We start from the raw sequence: 12,177 nt of genomic DNA on the forward strand, positions 1-12,177 counted from the left end.
AATCATCTTAGGCCCACAGCTCTGCCTTTGTGGACGCTCAACCCGTCTCCTGATTTACAGAGGGCGACGTGTCCCCGGATACCACGGAGAGGTATTAATAGACACCATCTTCCTTTTGTTCTTCCCCTGTTTCCGGCTGTGGCTTCACAGAAAGGTGTGGAGAGACAAAGTGGAATCATTTGGGTTCAGTTCAAAGGACACAGACTTTAACAGATACTGACCTGAGCCACTTTAGAACATATGGCTTCAGATGATCAACATGTTCTGCTCTTGCCAGCCAGCATCATTTGCAAAATCCTGTTGGATCTTTGTGTGACTTAAGGTCACTTAAGTTGAAGAGTTATTTGTTTGCTTGGTTTACTAGAGGCCACCATGTCTCTGGTACTGTTGTTGTCTTTTTATCTTCTTACAGGCTGCTGTAGGTCATTTAATCGCCCACTTATTACCCAACACACAAGTGTTAAATTTGGAAGCTTCTCTATTTTGTTTTCTTAGTCATCAGACACAAAAACTCTCACTAGTTTGAGTCACATTTTAGTCTTTTTTTCATCCCTTCATAGTTTTATTCAACAAAAAGTCGAAACATTTTAGTCTTTACGTTTTCTCTCTTTAAACTCGTACAGTCAGCCGAGCAGAAACTGATATCATGGTTGTAACACGTGTTTATTCTGCAACATTTCTTCCTCTTAAGACTTTTGCATGTGTAATATCTGGTTTCATTACCTTATTGGATATCAAACCTACACTCTCCAATCATTGCAACGCTGCTGTGATGTCCCTATGGTAAGGAAAGTGAATCGTGCGCACACCAAGTCAAGAAACAAACCCTCTCTCTACTGCTAGATCATATTTCTTTGACTACAAATAAAAGTGTAATAAACACACGTGTGTTCACAAAGAAAGGGGATGTATTGCACTTTTATGATGGTCCCTGCAGGGAGAGGTATGCAGGAAAGACAGTCAGTTCACAGCACTTTATACTTCTGCGTTGAATCGATGGCGTAGCCTACGCCGTAGGTCCGCGTAGCTCCTGTACCTACGCAGAGGCCTACACACGTAGCTGACGTGTATCTCCTCCAAAACGTAACTACCTGTAGAATTGATACCGACTGCAATCCCTGTGATTGGTCCGCTCGGCTGCATTGTATTTCCTATATTTACAGCACTTCCGGGATCGCCGCTCATTGGCCGCACGTCGGCCGTGTATTTCATCTCCTCCTCTCTATTCTTCATGTAATCATGTCTGTTTGATAAACAGTAACATGTATCAGCTGTAGATTAACATAACAAGCTCTGAATCTCTGTGGAAAAGTAAACAGAGATCGTAGCGAGGCCGGAAGCAGGCGACCGGCTATCAGAGAGACCACACTGCCCTCAAGTGTTTCGGCGGAGAATTGCCGCGCGACACGGACACATCGACGCACAAGTATGTGGTGCTCATGTCCGCGTCAGCCCCTGCTGCGTAGAGGAGATGCAGAAGTATATATCAGCCTTAAGTCACACACACCATGCACAGAGATTGTAGTCTTCAAGAGGAGGGCCTCTTTCCTGCATGCCACTCCCCCCACTTTCTCTCTACATGTTTCCTTCTCTATATACTGTCCTATCCTCTCAAAAAAAAAGGCTTTAAAGCCCCAAACATAATTTTAAAAAACAAGCTTACAAATAGTGTGGAATGTCTTACTAAATATAGTCTAACATATCACCAAACTAGGACTAATAAAGGCTTTGACACGAATTTGTACGCACAGCAAACTTGTTGCAGATAAGTGACAAAAGTAACACTGCACCCCTTAACTAATTCAGCCTGTTAGAGGAATGCAGTGCTTTGGAGAGACAGATTAGATGCACAGAGAGGAAATATGGACTTTAAATGTCCGACATTTTCACCTCCTCTGGTGAACGAAAACAAAACATACATCCATCAGGGTTTTTATTATCAATGATGTATTTTGAGCTCATCATCGCCTCGTCTTTAAAGAAAAAGAAGTCAGTGATGAATATAGTTTCGGCAATTATAGTTATCTTCTATTGTTTGCCCTCAAAGAACCAACAGGCTAAACACTGCTAAAGTTGGATTAAAGACAAAATGAGCGTGTATTAAATGGAAAGGCCAGAGGGTGAGCAGAGAGGCTGATGACAGATGGATTCCAGGAAAGAGATCGAGTGAAGACAGAGGTGCTATTTTATAGTAGCACTTTGTACTTGGCAGGAGTACATAGCGGCTCAGATGTGCTTCAGATTGAGCCCCATGGCTATCTCTCTCTTTGACCCAGGGACAGGAGCTTCTCATGCCTCATCCCTTACTTTGCCTAAACACTAAACTTCTCCTTTAGTCTGCTTGAAATAGAAAATCGAAACCAAACTGACCTCTAAGGCGACTTTCAGTCTTTGAGGAGCAGAGTTTGGTTTCCAGCTGATACATCCACCTTCCTTCACAGACTGTGATTGATGAAGGTAATAAATGATCTGATTTTAAAGTCTGATGTCTGAGAGTTGAGTTCAAATATCAGGCCATTTCAGAGGTAAAATCTTAAGATCCTTCAACATGATATGAATATAAGTCAACGAAACCTCAACTTCTCTGAGCAAACACCTTCCAGCCACAGATCTTGACCATAAAATTGTGGCAAACTGAAGAAAACACTAGCTCAAATTTCCTGTAGTTATCTGAACATAATCTCTGCTTGCTGTCCAACATGCCAGACAGACTAATTGTATTGCTGCTCAAACGCTGACGCACTAGTATCAGTTCCTGCCTCCCCCGATCTGATAACACAAAACAAATTGTGCAGAACAGACACGTCATTCATCAGTCCCATCAGCAAATGTCTATCAGACATTTCATGACTGTCAGAGCAGTACAAGCCTGCGTGAGTGTTATTATGGGAGCATCAGTTTGAGAGGACACATGAGGCACAGTGACAGGACAGTAGGTCACAGCTTTGCCCTCCTTCATAATCACCTCTATTTGGAGGGGTTAAAAGAAGGGCCCATAAAACATGACCTTTTCCGGGGCTCTAGTCGTTCTCCTTTGGGGCCAGGTGCTTTCCATTTCCAACATGACAGGTTTACAAGTCTCCACTGATACCTTCGCCTGTGTTCAGGGACTCTAAACACGCATAAACACTAGCAAAGGAAAATAACAAGGACGAGGATGAGGGGTGAAAGGAGAATGTCCTGGCAGATCGTCAAAGTCAGAGCAGGAACATGAGGAAGGACGGAGAGAGTGTGAGATTGGTTAGCATCAAGTGCTGTTCGTCTGTGAGCTGTGATCCTGAAGATAAAGAACTGTCTGGCGTCTACTTTTGGATTTTTGTAGAAAATGACAAGACAGATATGTAAAGTTCCTTGTTGATGATTGATAAAATATGATCACATTTAAAGATGTTTATCTGCAAGAGTAATCTGCAGATGCAAAGAGACGCAAAGACTGACCAGCAGGCTCTAGGCTGAACGGGTGTGGGTCAGAAAATGGTCGAGGAGGCTCAGTCAACACGTCTCTGTTCTTCAGTATTTATGTTAACATGGAGCACATTTATTATGGGACTGGTAGCCTGATCAGAATAAAAATGCTTCATATTAAGGCATCAGACCCATGGGACTGGTCCAATCCCAGAGAAAAATTTCACTGTAATAGAGAGGGTGTGTAGATATAAACACTTGATCCTAACGAGCAGATGTCTGCCCCTCATGACTTAACAAGCTTCTTTTTTGCATTATTTTCTTTAGTTTATTTATCTTGGCCTCACAGCCTATCTCAGATATGTTTTCTAGAGACACTCACAGACAAATTCCACCAAATCTGTGTCCAGTCCGTCTCTTAGTCAATGTGTTAACTTCCACTGGATCCACTCCGTTACGTTCCGTCTGTGTCTCTGATCCGGCAGGTCGGAGTCCTCCTGATCAGATACACAAGACTTCTATTTTGGCCGGATGCCGGAGCACGACGCATCAATCTCAACAGAGCAGATGGAGCGGGACAGGAAGTCAGGCACCAAAACAAAATGAAAACATTTAGTTAATTTTCAGAATAAAACACTCTGTGTTATCACCAGATCATATTTCACTTAACTACAACAACAAACCGTCATGATGAGCGGAGCCAGGCCTGGAGTCAACAGGTCAGAGGTTTTCAGAGGACCAGAAAGACAACATGGATGAGGATTGGGGGGGATTCCTTGATTCAGTAATTACCGCAGGAAAACCTCGGTCACATGACTCCAGCTGTCCGGCGGTCCTGATCCGTGCTGCTTTCTGAAAACACAACCGGTGGGTGTTGCTGGACCTGGTCGAGCACGGAGCTGGACTGCAGCGGATCAGAGACGGACAGGACACAGATCTGCTGGAGGTCTGATGTCATAAAGCACAGATTTCTACTTGAATCCTGTTTGTAGCACATTATGTTCAACAGCGCAGCAACAGTGGTGTATACAGTCAGTGGTGAACAAATGAATGGCTTCCTTTTCTGCTATTTTCAACATATTAGAGCGGTGGAACTATGAAGAGTATGTTAAAAAGGACTCATTAAGGTTTTATACTTGATGCATGTCTGAATCAGATCTCTTTATTTGGCATCCAACAGTGAAAATTAAATCTCTATTGGACAGAATTAAATAATGTTACAGAAAAGTTGCACATGTGATTATGACTATGTAGAACTGGAGGTGAAATTTAATCTGCCAACCACAGAGAGTTAGCCAGCGTTAGCCTCAGAGGCCATAAAGCTTCCCTTCTCTTGAGAACCGTGGCAGTGGCTCTGTTTACTATGCTCTTTCTCAGTGGCTGTTGGGTCCAGACTTGAAGACTGCTTCTGTAATTATCCAGATTTTAATTACCAAACATGCTGTTGATAATATCATGCTCTGCTAATGAGCCTGCAGCCCAGGAGGTCAAATACTGGATCTGTAAATCCCTCACATTACCAGATAGAATATCGGTACCAATCCAGATCCTAAATCAGGCGTCTCCTGTGACTCCTGCGAGAGGAGGGGGGACAGGGATAAATCACTGAAACTCCTGAAGTCTGAGCCCGGTCTTTGTGGTTGACATTTGTAACAGAAGCAGAGAGACCCTGAATCTGTGAAAGATTGTAAAAGGCCCAAAAAGTAGCAGCACACTTTCATGAAAGAGATGAAATGATGGAGCAAATGTCACAGGTGAACAAAAGATTGACCTTTTATACCGACTACCAGAATAGACTCTTTAAAAATGCCCCTCCTGCTCATGAACATGCACACACACATTTCTGACGCTGTCAAAGGACATCAGGAGCAGAACTCTCTGCTCACACCTTTGTTCAGTACAGATGCTACGACCTGTTATGTTCAGCGTTTAACCAGCAGACAGCACATCACTCCTGCAGACTGTCAGTCACAATGATTGACAGCATTCACAGGGAGGCGGCTTAGAACACATCTCCTCTGAGGGAGACAGGTAATATCAATGCAAATACAGCCGCATGCATGACTACACATGAATGACCATATTAGCATGAAGTCTCACCTTAACACAGATATTTCTTCTTCTGAATGACCTACATTTGAAATGTCAACAACAAGGAAGTGATTGGATCTCTTTTTGGACAACTGGGTGTTTAGAAAACAGACAACATCACAGAGAAACGAGACTTCTTTCGGGGCCAGTGCTTTGAAAATCTGTGCGAAGTTTCCATGCAGGTTGCACTTAAAGCTGGGGTTGTCAGATTTAGATACACTTTTTGTTATACTGGTTAAAACAATCTTTATGTCCCGATGGCAATCAATACATACTGTGTTCTTAAAAAAGAGTGAAAAAAAAACTCCTGAGGACATGCTACATTCAAATTCATGCTAGTTTACCATGGCTACCAACCCTAGCTCTAAAGAAAGGGATCTCACTTCAAAAGGTGGACCCGGCACCCCGTGCACAGAGGCAACAGTCTCTCTCTCAAGCTGTCCTATCCAATACAGGCTAAATGCCCTGAATAAAAAAGCCTATAGGATGGGTTCTCTGTGCACATCAATATCTGTACATTTCCAGACTGAATATAAGATCATAGTGAGGACAGCAGCAGCATTCAGGAAGCTAAACAGGGTCTTAAACAGTTGCTGGGCAAACCCTTGTCCTGGTCCTCCGCCACCTGAGTGTGTGGGCTGCCAAGTGTTAGGGGAGCTCCAGGCTCTCACTTTATCCTGAGTAACTTCACATGTCATAACCTTTACACAACGTAAACACCAGCTCCAAACAGATCTAATACAGTCTGCCCTGAGAGACCTTTGGGGCTAAGTGGCTTACATAATCAAATCAGCTGACGGGATAAGAACAGGGTATCGACATAAGAAGTGTTGATTTGATTTCTGATGTGTCTGTTTTTGTTTGGTTTGGAGTGTGCAGGTACAGAAGATCTGAAATAATAATAATACTAATAACCGAGCGGCTTCAGGCTTCAAGAGAGAGAGATGTTTACACAGGTCAGCCTGCAGTTTGTCACAGTTTGAAAGCACAGCATAACAAGATGAGCTGAAATCAAACAACAGATTGGACTGATGCTCTTATTCAGAGCAAAGATGGAGCTCCACCAGTTCTTACAGATTCAATGTTCTGTGTAATACACCTGGCAAGTTTATCCATACATGTTTAATCACAACATATATGGAACTGTGGGATATAAATGGTCTGCAAATGTCTACAATGGTAGCTCTGTTTATTTTGATGAACTTTATGGAGTGTCTTTAAATGCCTCATATCTCAAAAACATGTAGAAGCTCCAGGTTGCACAAGTTTTCTTTATTTTTGCTCTCCTTGTTACGGTTTTCACTGCTGACCAAGATCTCAGACAATGACTCTCCTAGTCAGACCATGGCTGTACACTGCAGCTTGTGCAAAGCACTGAACTTGTACTTTATTGATGTCATCCACAACAGGATGCAGAAGAAGACAGAGGCCCTGCTTTTAGATGCAAAATGAAATACTGTAAATCCAGGATAAAAGCTGCAGGCTTCAGAGAGAACTTTGTTCCTGCCATAGACTGTATAAAATATGGACGTAGTATCTGTGACATCACCCATCTGTTTCTGAAGCGCTGTTTTGAAGCCAATCATCGGTGGCAGCCATATTGGAAATGTTGAACTCAGCATAACTGCTATCGAGCTAGTGTGATGTAAAGAGGCGGGCTTTGAGCCTCCTACCCAACAGTTACGGTGTCCCCGCCTGTCAATCAAGTCAGCTGTGCCTCTCATTATGGAAGACTCATAATCTTAATGTCTTTGAAATTGCCACGTTATGAAAAAATTCACCCCCTGTACAGTGTGTGCCGATAGAGAAATGAGCTATCCAGACTACACTCGTCTTTTGTACCAGACTGTAAACATGTTTATTACTGCTGTAAAGATCGTCTTTTTTGAATTTGTGTGTATGTGGTTTCCAGTGTTTCTGCAGCCAGCCTCAAGCGGACACTCGATGAACTGCAGTTTTTAACATTTGCCGCTTGGCTGCTGCAGACTTTCTTTAAATTCAGCAACATGTAGCCTCTATGCAGCTGTGTAGCTCTTTCTTACACCATCTGTTTTCGCCACCCTGCTATCAGAACGGTTTTGGAGCTGAATTCGCCAAGAATGCATGTGTGTTTGGTTCCTGAAGACACCAGCACATTTCTTTATCTTGTTGTCTTTAAAACATAAGGGGTGTGAAGTGTGTGTGGAACATTGGGCGTTGAGTGTTTCCAGCTGAACTGTATTCCTGTCTGGTTGGAGACACTTCCAAGACAGCTTCTGATTATAATGTGACACTAGAACTGAGTCATACTTTGAGACAAACATGGTGACTCACCCCACACGCTCGCTGACAAGGAAACTCCAGATTTGACCTTTCAGCAGAGAAATAATAGAGACACTTGCAATGAGGAAAATAAAGCAGCAATGTTTTCATTGGTGTTGGTTGAATTTGAAATGCTTTATTGTATCAGTAATGGACAACAATGAATGACAAATCAAAGGATTTTTTTTAGGTATTCAAAGGCGTATGGATTCAAAGGATGAAATCACTTAAAGTGTCTGCAGAATTCAAATAAACTATGCTGTAGAGTTCGTCATCTAATTACCTCTAACTAGGGATCACAAAACTCAATGACCCAATTAGTTACAGCAAAATGTATTAGTCGATAAGTTGTTGGTGGCGTCATTGGACGTTTTCATTCTGTGCACGGACATAAGATCGTTTTCCGGAGTTGAATTAGTGAGGAGTGAGACATCTTGCACCATTACTGTCTCTCCAGAGTGTGGTACATGCAAAACTGCAAGTGATGCAACACCAACGCATCGTAAAATTTTGAAAGTCTGGGAGCATTTGACTCAACGCTCAGGTGTGTGCGAGCATTTGAGGAGAAGGCATGGTGACATCCAACTTCCAAAGTTAAAGACAGAGATGCTGTGAGAGTTTTATATTTTCAGTCCCTCACCTGAAATCTTTACCTCACAACACATCATCTTTTTCTTCCTCCACTCCTATTACTAAACACCTTAGCATACTTTTACCATGCTGCACGTTAAATCTAAATCCCGTGACTTACATGAGTCAAGATTTTTAATTGCATGTTTAGGGTCTAAAGAGAAATGCTAAATTCAAAAGCTGACCGCTACATAAGAACTACTAAGTTATTGTGTGATTGAACATCAGATTATTCAAGTAGTCGTTGTTTGCAGCCCAACTTCAAATAGCAGAACTCGATCGTAGAGCAACTCTTTGGAGACATTCATGGTGTTGCACTGAACTTATCCCATTAACCTGGGGAGACAGGGCCTTCTCTGTCGCTGCCCCCACCCTCTGGAACTCTCTCCCCCAACACCTCAGATACTCTCCCTCACTCACTAAATTCAAATGCAGATTCAAAACACACCTATTTACAAAGGCTTTTAAACTAGAATTAATTGATTTTTTTCTTGTTTTGTTTTATTTTGCTGCCTTGCTTTTCTTTGCTTTTTTTTTGCACTGTTTTCCTTTGCTTTTCTATTGTATAATTTTATTTTCCTGTAAAGCGCTTGGAGAATCTTTTAAAGCGATTTTATAAATAAAATGTATTATTATTATTATTATTATTATTATTATTATTAAGAGAGACAGAAAAACAATGTGTGAAGACTGAAGAGGGAGAGCTATAAAGTTGGACTGCACCACACCATGTTACAGCACTAACATCACTCTGTGCACATGTGCAGTTGTCATGTTATAAGACTTGAGAAGAGAAGATACGAGACGATACGAGACAAAGCAATAAGAGAAGCTGCAAGACGATATGCTATGAGACAAGACAATGCTTGACTAGACAAGGCGATAAGAGATGATGATAGATGAGAAAAGATGAGACGAGACACAATGATACGAGATGATGCAAGAGGAGAAGAGGCAATAAGAGAAGGTGCAAGAGAAGACGATGTGAGAGGAGATGAGCTAAGATAATGTGCGATGAGACGAAACGATAAGGGACGATGGTAGATGAGAAAAGATGAGGCGAAACACGACGATACAGCATGAGACGATACAAGACAAGAGGATATGATATTAGGGGTGTGCGGTAAACCGGTATCATCACCGTCACCGGTATTATATGTTGCCACAAAATGGATTTTGCAATACCGTAATTACCGCGGTAAAGCGTTGTTTTCACATAATTTTCGGCCATGTAGTTGTATGTGGGAGATTTACTTAAAAGTAAACGCGCATACACTTTTAAGGCTGGTGACACCGGTGACACCGAGTCACTGACGCCGCTTACTCGAGGAAGTAAACATTTACCGGCGTGCAGAAAGCGAAACAGGGAGCCAAAACACAGCTGATCTGTGGTCCGTCCAGCCGCACCACCATATATCAGCCTCACAATACACTATGTTGATAATGACTGGACTCTGAGCAGCACATGCCTCCTAACACATTTTTTCCCCGACGAGCACACAGGTGAAATAATTGCTCCGAACCGGGCTCTGATTCATTCATTCCTTAGCCTCTCTTTTCCTTCTCTCTGCTCTCTGTCACACACACACACACACACACACACACACACACACACACACACACACACACACACACACACACACACACACACACACACACACACACACACACACACACACACACAAGGAAGAATAGGGAGTAGAGAGAGGGGGAGGACATGCAGCAAATGGTCAAGGCTGGAATCGAGTAGCGACCTCTGCAACGAGGGCTATGGCCTTTGTACATGGGGCGCGCTCTTAGACCGCTATGCCAACGGCGCCCAATAATATGATATGCTTTGAAACAATATGATACTGACCACGTTGCCAGACATGATAACACCATGTTAATGTGGTTCTGCAATAATTGATGAATTGCAAGACAATAAATAAATGTTACATCATGGTATTTGGTTAAGTAAAGAATACAAAAGGCTTCTTAAAGATTTGTTGGATCAACGTCATTAGGGCCACTGAAAGAGTCATGAGGTAGTGACATACATGGATCATAAGTTGCATGTGTTTGGGCTGAGTCTCCAACATCTTTGTCATTTTGCAATTTAAAACAGAAAAACAAAGTTTGTACTTTCAGTTGTCTTAAACTTTTTGAAAGAGACATTTTCCAGCTGACACCCATCCAGTTATTACAAGTACTGTAGACCTGCAGCGTTACAATGTAAAGCATTAAATACAATCAGCTGCTCCTTGTAGAGAATAAAACAACAGCTCTGGTGTACTTTCAAGAAAAGCTCTACATGACAGTATCTTGTTAGACCCGCTCTCTGTTGCAGCAGCCTCACAGTTGATCATCTACAGTATCTTTATTTGAACTGAGTGGTGGTTTAATCATTAATGCTAAGTCACTCTGACAGTTTATATAAGACCATCTGCTGAGGGTTGTTAATGTAAATGTAGTGTATATCTACTGTAAACGTGTGTGTGGTGTGTGTGGTGTGTGTGGTGTGTGTGTGTGTGTGTGTGTGTGTGTGTGTGTGTGTGTGTGTGTGTGTGTGTGTGTGTATGCTTGCACGCCTGCGGGCGGTACGTTGACGCGTGTGTCATCATGTGACGGTGAGCGTGGAGAGCCAGGGCTGCACAGATGGTGTCAGGCAGGGCTCCTCCAGTGTCACGGCCCTCCTGCCATCTTCGCTCGCAGACAGGGAGCAAAAGATCAAAAGGGAGAGCGGAGACGCTTCACATGAGAGAGAGAGAGAGAGAGAGAGAGAGAGAGAGAGAGAGAGAGAGAGAGAGAGAGAGAGAGAGAGAGAGAGAGAGAGAGAGAGAGAGAGAGAGAGAGAGAGAGAGAGAATGAGTGGACTTAAAAACACACACATGCTCTGTGACGCCTCGGTAAAACAAGGACGCACATTTAAAAGAATTGTAGTACAGGTAAAGCCCCCTGTGTCTCTCTGGTTCAGTGCCAGCTGAAGCAGGATTAATGAAGACTTGTGCATTTTTTTTTATCTCATTAGGATTGATTTAGGAAAACCCCGGTCACTGCCAAGATCTGATTCACCTGAATCGACCTGTTGATGGAAATATCAGCAGCTTAAAGCTGGGGTTGGTAGTCAGATTTAGATACCCTTTTTGTTATACTGGTTAAAATTATCTTTACGTCCAAATGGCAATCAACACATAATGTTTTCTTATAAAAGGGCGAAAAAAAAAAACTGCTATCTATAGCCGGAGTAAACCTGGGAAAACACCAACCAATCCCTGCCATCAGGAGCCAAATTATGAAACCAATCAAATCCTGTCCTGCCGTTCTGTCCGCCTCCTGCGCATACATTTCATGTTTGTTTGTGTTTTTAACTTTCACTATGATAATGTTTTGGTGTTTTCTTACCGCTGAGTGAGACATGAGTTGACGTAGTGCAAAACACAAACGATGAGCTGAGGACCGGTTTTGAATCAGTCATGATCGATCATATGGTCGTGAGTCAGCGGCGCTCATGCATGTGAGCAGTTGTCAAACTGACCCAAACTTCACAGGCATTTAGACACTCCTTGGATGTTCCCAGTTGACAAGTTGGGATGTTGTTTTTGTAATTTATGTTGGGTCCCTATAAATGATATAAATAAGAGAAGGTTTGGACATACTTAAGATGTATCTTAAGATGACATACTTGGTGCTAAACACATAAATGTTGATGGACTTGATTACAACTTTAGTTTGTCAACAGACTCAAAATCATTCCATAAAAAAAACATA

The 12,177-nt window shown here is 42.5% G+C and overlaps 1 protein-coding gene and 1 long non-coding RNA gene across 3 annotated transcripts in view; both read right to left on the reverse strand.

Annotated features, from left to right (window-relative positions):
* kcnc2 (potassium voltage-gated channel, Shaw-related subfamily, member 2) overlaps window positions 1-12,177 on the reverse strand; it is a 122,501-nt gene that overhangs the window by 65,737 nt on the left and 44,587 nt on the right. The gene's annotated exons all lie outside the window — the stretch shown is intronic.
* LOC117805246 lies at window positions 10,768-11,856 on the reverse strand. The gene is made up of 2 exons (XR_004629387.1): window positions 11,812-11,856; window positions 10,768-11,109 (listed from the first exon to the last, which is right to left on the reverse strand). It is a non-coding gene; the product is annotated as an uncharacterized LOC117805246 (long non-coding RNA).

This window comes from Notolabrus celidotus, chromosome 21 (genome assembly GCF_009762535.1).
Source record: "Notolabrus celidotus isolate fNotCel1 chromosome 21, fNotCel1.pri, whole genome shotgun sequence".
Taxonomy (NCBI): Eukaryota; Metazoa; Chordata; class Actinopteri; order Labriformes; family Labridae; genus Notolabrus; species Notolabrus celidotus.